This window comes from Phyllobates terribilis, unplaced genomic scaffold (assembly GCF_046119375.1).
Source record: "Phyllobates terribilis strain yellow unplaced genomic scaffold, ASM4611937v1 Scaffold_252__1_contigs__length_2834547, whole genome shotgun sequence".
In the NCBI taxonomy this organism is placed as follows: domain Eukaryota; kingdom Metazoa; phylum Chordata; class Amphibia; order Anura; family Dendrobatidae; genus Phyllobates; species Phyllobates terribilis.
This window is the reverse complement of record NW_027363012.1, coordinates 954,621-961,736: the sequence shown is the minus strand read 5'-3', so window position 1 is coordinate 961,736 and position 7,116 is coordinate 954,621.

The window sequence follows — 7,116 nt, the reverse complement described above, 5'->3', positions numbered from 1 at the left end:
AGGGGCCGGGGAAACAGGGGCATGACTGGGCTTACCCCCTCTCCAGGTGCTGCTGGCAGACTTCTTCAGCTCAGGCGCCCTGTTATTGGCATACTCGTCTGCCAGGGCGGCTGTAGCAGAAGCCCCTGTTGGTTTTCGGTCACGGAGGAACTGTCGGAGGTCCTCTGGGCAGTTCCACAAGAACTGCTCCGTGACGAACAGTTCCTGGACCTCCTGGCGGGTAGTAAGCGCTAGACCCGAGGTCCAGTGCTCTGCGGCTCTCAACAGCGCCCGCATATGATCGGTCCAGGTGTCCTTGGGGCCACGCAGCAGGCTCCGGAACTTCTGGCAGTACGACTCGGGAGTGAGGTTGTACTGCCGGATCAGGGCCCGCTTGATGCAGTCGTAGTTCTGTACCTCCCCGGCAGGTAAGTCCCCCAAGGCATCCAGGGACTTACCCCTCAAACGGGGGGTCAGGTATCTGGCCCACTGATCCCGGGCCAGATGGTGCTGAAGACAGGTCCGTTCAAATGCCACCAGAAAGGAGTCCAGGTCCCCATCCTTCTCCAGTAGAGGGAAGTCCTCAGCTCGGACTTTGGACGACTTGGTCTCCTGATGGGTTGGTTGCTCTAGCGGAAGCCCCCGCTGGGCCAGGTCCAGTTGGTGCTGGCGCTCCGCAGCTCGCTCTGCATGCTCCGCAACCTCCCGGCGCTCTGCAGCTTCACGCTCCGCAGCCTCCCGGCGCTCTGCAGCTTCACGCTCCGCAGCCCGCTCCGCAGCCCGCTCCGCAGCCCGCTCTGCACGCTCCTCCTCCGCTGCCTTCTCTGATGCTGCCAGGAGGGTTTTGTAGACGGCATCGCCATGAGACTGGAGACTTGCCATAGCCGCTTGTAAAAGGGCTTGTGATCTGGACAGGCTGGGCTGGGTAGGTGGTGGGCAGCCCACTGCGGGACCGTATACTGGGGACTGGCTCCCTGAGGTGCCCGGGCTGGACTCCTCCTCGCCATGAGTAACAATGTCCTCCCCTCCTGCCACACGGACCGTAGCATTAGCCTCCTGCAGGGTCTTGCTCCTGGTGCCGTCTGCCATCTTGGTAACCGACACCGCTGCAACCCTGAGTTTGCACACACCTTGTTATACTTTTAGCCTGACCGTCTAACGTTGGGCTGACCTTAAGACTCCAGCAGTGGAAGTTACCACTGGCAGTCTTTAGTGCCTGGGAGTAGGGGTCCCACAACACTATTATTCTGCAATCCCACCGCTCTGCCACCAATGTTATGAAAGCCGGCCGGTGGGTGCAGCTCTCTGGCGCCCCCTTACCTCTCAGGTCAGTCAAGGTACTGCACCTAGAGAAAGTAGTGCCAGGTAGCTGCAACCAGCGCAGGGAACACGGTAGTGTGTTATCCCTTCAACGTCACTACACAGCACAACTCGCTAGCGCCCTCTTAGCCTCAGGTCAGTCAAGGAACTGCACCTAGGATAAGCGGTCGCCAGAGAGACTGTCCTGTAACCTACTGGGTATCGGGGCCCTCTGTAGTGAGGGCGGTATATATATCTTCCTTGGCCGCGCCAGGAATATATATATCTGAACCTCCGACCGTCACTACCAGCCTTCCCCAATCCCCAGTTGGTATGCTGCCACCAGTCCCTATTTTAGATATACGCCCAGTCCGTGAATGGGCCTATATCGGGTCAGGAACCAACCCTGGGTAGCGTTTTTGGCTTGAGCCGAGCTCACACGGACGTGCGTTCGTTATGCAGAATAAAAGGCAGGCCCACAATTACTTGAGGTAATTGATTATAATAATACACTAGATACACGATATACAACTAAATATACACAGGTATAAGGTCAGGCTAAACTATACAACAATGGAATACAACACACAGAATCACCACAGCATATCAGTTACCGGTTTCTTGATTTTCTTGTGACGCAGGGAGAGGATTCTGCGATCGCAGGCACGGTTCTTTGTTACAGGCTGAGGCCTACCACCGCATGGTCAAACTGCTCCTCCCCTTGGTGGCCTCAGCTGGTGCTCAGATGTTCAGCACACCACTCTTGGGTCAAGACTGACTTGTCTCTTGTCTGTCCTGCTATCTTACCTGCCCTGTCCCGCCCACTGCTGGTGAGGTCAGCTGACTCAGTCTCCACCCTCAGGTCTAACTTCGATCAGAAGCCCAAATTCTATGGAACCCAATAACTTCTTCTGGGATGGTCTCATGATACCCCCAGGGGTTCCCATGGATTCGGGCCGCCGTAACCGACCTTTTGATATCAATTATGATACCATACGGTCCTCAGGAATGGCTCCGCGCTATATCTTGGCTTCCAGAGCACGTACAAACGTCTACCGCGGAGGCTTGTGTGCGCAATGGCTCCGGGACGCCGTGATATTTTTTTATTGGCCCATCCCACGCAACATGCGTGTACTATTCATGTTTCTATATCTTATGCCTCCATGCTTGTGACAGACAAAGAAACTAGTCCTATGGGACAAATGGTCAGGTACAGATAGACGAAGCACCCCCCCCTGCTGGCTGTGTTTCCTCTCGAAGTCTTTGAAGCTCCTAGCATTCAAGTGTTAAGTAGGCTTCTTATCTTACAGGAGCCTGGATGGGGGGAAACTATCTAGTTGACGTTTTAACAGAAGGTCCCAAGGGTGGGGGCTGCTGAAGTGTGGCCATCCCTGGATATGATTTATCATTACCAAGATGGCGGCTACAGGTTCATCACACTCCTCCTCCTCTCCCTCATTGTCCCCCAATGCACGTTGGGATGAGATGAGGCTGGGCTGTGTGTAATCGACCGCTACGGCTTCTTGATCCATTTCATCATACTCTGGCAGCAATGCCTCCTCTTTAATTCTCTGCAGAGAGCATTGCAAAAGACAGACAAGTGGAATGCTGACGCTAATGATGGCGTCATCGCCACTCACCATCTTGGTGGACTCCTCAAAGTTTGTCAAGATGGTACATACAGTACAGACCAAAAGTTTGGACACACCTTCTCATTTAAAGATTTTTCTGTATTTTCATGACTATGAAAATTGTACATTCACACTGAAGGCATCAAAACTATGAATTAACACATGTGGAATTATATACTTAACAAAAAAGCGTGAAACAACTGAAAATATGTCTTATATTCTAGGTTCTTCAAAGTAGCCACCTTTTGCTTTGATGACTGCTTTGCACACTCTTGAGAGACTGCCATAAAGACTGAGAGGAGGGGGCATCTTTGCATGCAGTATGGACAGGGGATTGCCATGCACACACAACAGGTGACACCCGCTGACACTGGTCATGGACCCTGGGGTTCGCCCCACAAAGTCGGGTGCTTTGCTGCCATGTGCCTGATCATGCTGGTGGTGGTCAGGCTGGTAGTTTTGTCACCCCTGCTGATGCTGGCATGGCAGGTGGTACAAATGGCCTTTTTGGGGATATCAGCAGAGTCTTTAAAAAAATTCCAGACTCTGGAAGACCTACAGGTTGTACTGGCAACGTCCCTCGTGTTGGTGTTACGGGGAACTGTTGCCGGCCTTCTGTGTGCGGCCACCACACTGCTTTTTTTTGCCTGTTGGGGTACTCTGCCTCCCTCACCCTGTCTGCTGCTGGCCTCGCTCTGCATGTCCTCCTGCCACATTGGGTCAGTTACTAGATCATCCACCACCTCCTCCTCTTCCACTTGCGCACCACGATCCTCCTCCTCACTTCCTGGCAATTGTGTCTCGTCATCGTCAACCTCTTGTGACAAATTGCCAGCGTTGACTTCCTCTGGCCGTGGCTGTTCAAATATTTGGGCATCTCTACATGGGATCTCCTCTTCCACCACTTCAAGCGGAGCAGGCGAGGGGCACAAATCTGGAAATGGACCAGTGAACAGCTCTTCAGAGTGTCCAAGTGTGGGATCAGTTGCTGTCTGACGACACTCGGCATGGTGGGAGGGAGGAGCATCAGGGTGAGGAGGAGTATGCGGTCGAGACTCATGGCTACTAAGAGTTGACCGTGTGGAAGACAGACCGGAGGTGGTGGTGCCCAGGTAACTGGAAGTATTATCTGCTATCCAATTAATAACCTGTTCACACTGATCTGGTGTTGTTCTGTGCTTCCCTAGTAATTCGGTCAAGAAGTGGGAGCGAGAAGATATGGCTGTTGGTTGTGGCACATTTTCACCTTGGCCACGGCCCCGTCCTCTGCATGCACCATCACCAGAACGTCCACTTCCATGTCCCTTGCCACGCGCCTTGCCCATTGTAAAGTAAGTAAAATAGCTTACACTCGCACCATCAATGGAAAAAGGGTAATAAAGTAGATTAGAACCGTGGAAGAGGAAAACCACAGTTCTATTTCTCTGGCCTACACCCGACTCTTTTAAACAATCTGAACAATCAGGGAGAAACTATTACTGTTTTTCTTTACGGAAAAAATACCAAAAGGTGAATAATAGAGATTTTTTACCGTGGAATGGCAAAACCACAGTTATTGTTTACTGGGGTATACCAGAAAATTTTAAATAGATATATTTGTGTCTGAACAATCAGGAGACAGTACGGTTTTTCTTTACAGCAAAAAATGCAAAAAAGCAGGATAATACAGAGATTTGACCCGTGGAACTGCAAAACCACACTTGTATTTCTCGGGCCTACACCAGACTATTTTCAACAGATATATTTGTGTCTGAACAATGAGGAGACACTACTACTGTTTTTCTTTGCGGCAAAAAATGCCAAAAGCAGGATAATAGAGATTTTTTACCGTGGAACAGCAAAACCACAGTTATAATTTACTGGTGTATATCAGACTATTTTCAACAGATATATTTGTGTCTGAACAATCAGGAGACACTATTAGTTTTTTTTTTTTACGGTGACACATATTACTATAACTTGCACCCATAGTGCAAAAAAAAAACAAAAACCCCAAAAAAACACAATGGGTTCAACCGTACTCAAATTGTTAACTAGGAGCAATGATTAGTGTGAATAATATAATATTTTGATTGGAGATGATCCAACCTCTGGTTCCACCACTGATCCTGAGAATGAAGGAATGGGGAACCTATCAGCTTTTTTTTTTCCTGCACAGCTGTGCTCCCAACCACCCACAGTGCAAAAAAAAACCCTAAAAAAACAATAGGTATAACCGTACTCAAATTGATAATTGGGAGCAACGATTAGTGTGAAGGATATAATATTGTGATTGGCGATGTTCCATCCACTGATTCTGAGAAAGAAGGAATGGGGAACCTATCAGCTTTTTTTCCTGCACAGCTGTGCTCCCACCCATTGCGCAAAAATACCCTAAAAAAATGCACGTACTCAAATTGTTAATTGGGAGCAATGATGAGTGTGAAGGGATATAATATCTTGATTGGCGATGGTCCGACCTGTGGTTCCGCCACCGATCCCAAGAATGAAGGAATTGAGAACCTGTAAGCTTTTTTTTTCCTGCACAGCTGTGCTCTCAACCACCCACCCATAGTGCAAAAAATAAAAAAAACAATAGATCCAACTGTACTCAAATTGTTAAATTGGGAGCGTGAAAAAAATAATGCATCCACTTCTTTCTAAATTAGGCTGTCAGACCCCCAAGAATGACATCCTAGTAATATGCCATGACTTATACCTCTTTAAATGTATGCAAAGGATAAACCTGGATATCCAGGTATACGTTCTATTGATTGATTTCTATAAGGGCCTATTTACACATGTAAATGTGTATCTGCTACGGACATGAATGATCGGCTGCAGCCCTTCCACGTGGCCAGTCAATGGATCCGCAAATCACAACAAGTAATTCAAGGAAATGGAAAAGTAAAAAAAAAATTTCTAGTAACATTGCATAGCGTACCGGCGATTGCGCTATTTAACTTGCCATCAGTGATTGACAGCATATAAATGGTTAAACAGCAGTGATTGACGCTTCGCTCTGGCCGCTGCTGTTACAGCAAGATGTCAGCTGTGTAGGATGGGGGCTCTGCTCCTGAGCCCACCCGAAACAGCAATCCAATGGACGGTTTCACACACCACATTATCCAGTGGTGTTTAATTTGCTTTTCTATTTAGGAAACAAAACCGTTTTAATAACGTTTTCCTTCTCTGGTATCTAGGAGCCATTTCAGCTATTTGTAAAGGGAATCTGTCAGCAGGTTTTTCTTGGCTATTCTGAGAGCAGCATGATGGGGTGAGCGCCGCACTAGGAGTAGGACCACCGAGCCCAGAGCTATTGCAAGACGTGCAGACAATATATACCAGGTATGAATGAATCCAATACAACATTATTGTTACTTGGGAATTAACCTACTTGGATATAATACATCCCTTGATATGTATATACCAAAAGGTCATTATCTTGGGAATGCCTATATTGGCTTTTATTATTTGGGATTATATCCTTTTACTATGTGACCTAGGATATACTATCAGTATGCATTAGCACAATTGGAGCTACTACTATTTAGCCCTGGTGTCTCTGCAATTCAAATATTTACATTATACCTCCTCACTATTATATGGTATTACTATATATATGTGTGTGTGCTCTTTTCTTTCCCGCCATGTACCCAAATTATTATAATAAAGGTCTTTTGACACATTGACCCCTTGTCGGATGTACTATATATTGGTTGTTGTTGAGAGCAGCATGATGTAGAGACAAAGACCCTGATTCTAGGGACGTCTCACTTACAGGGCTGCTGGTTGTAGTTTTGATAAAAATCACACTTTTATTAGCAGAAGATTATCACTAGAGGACTAGTAAACCTGCAGCCAGGTAGTCCAACCACGCCCCCCACCACTGATTGGCAGTTTAAATACAGTGTACACAGAAAGCTGCCAATCAGAGGTGTGGGTGGGGTTATTATACAGAGCTCAGCATTCAGAGATCTGCATGAGAAAAAAAAAACTGCAATTTTATCAAAATAACACCAAGCAGCCCAGTAAGTGATACATCGTTGGAATCAGGGCCTCGGATTATGGTGCTCTCAAATGGGATAGCAAAAACCTGCTGACATATTCCATTTAAAGGGGCAGCGGCTACTAAATCCAGACATGGTGCAAAATTTAAATTCTGCTGCAGATTTACTGCTGTAGATTTTTAATTCCTAAAAATCCCTGTAGATTCAGAGGATCTCAA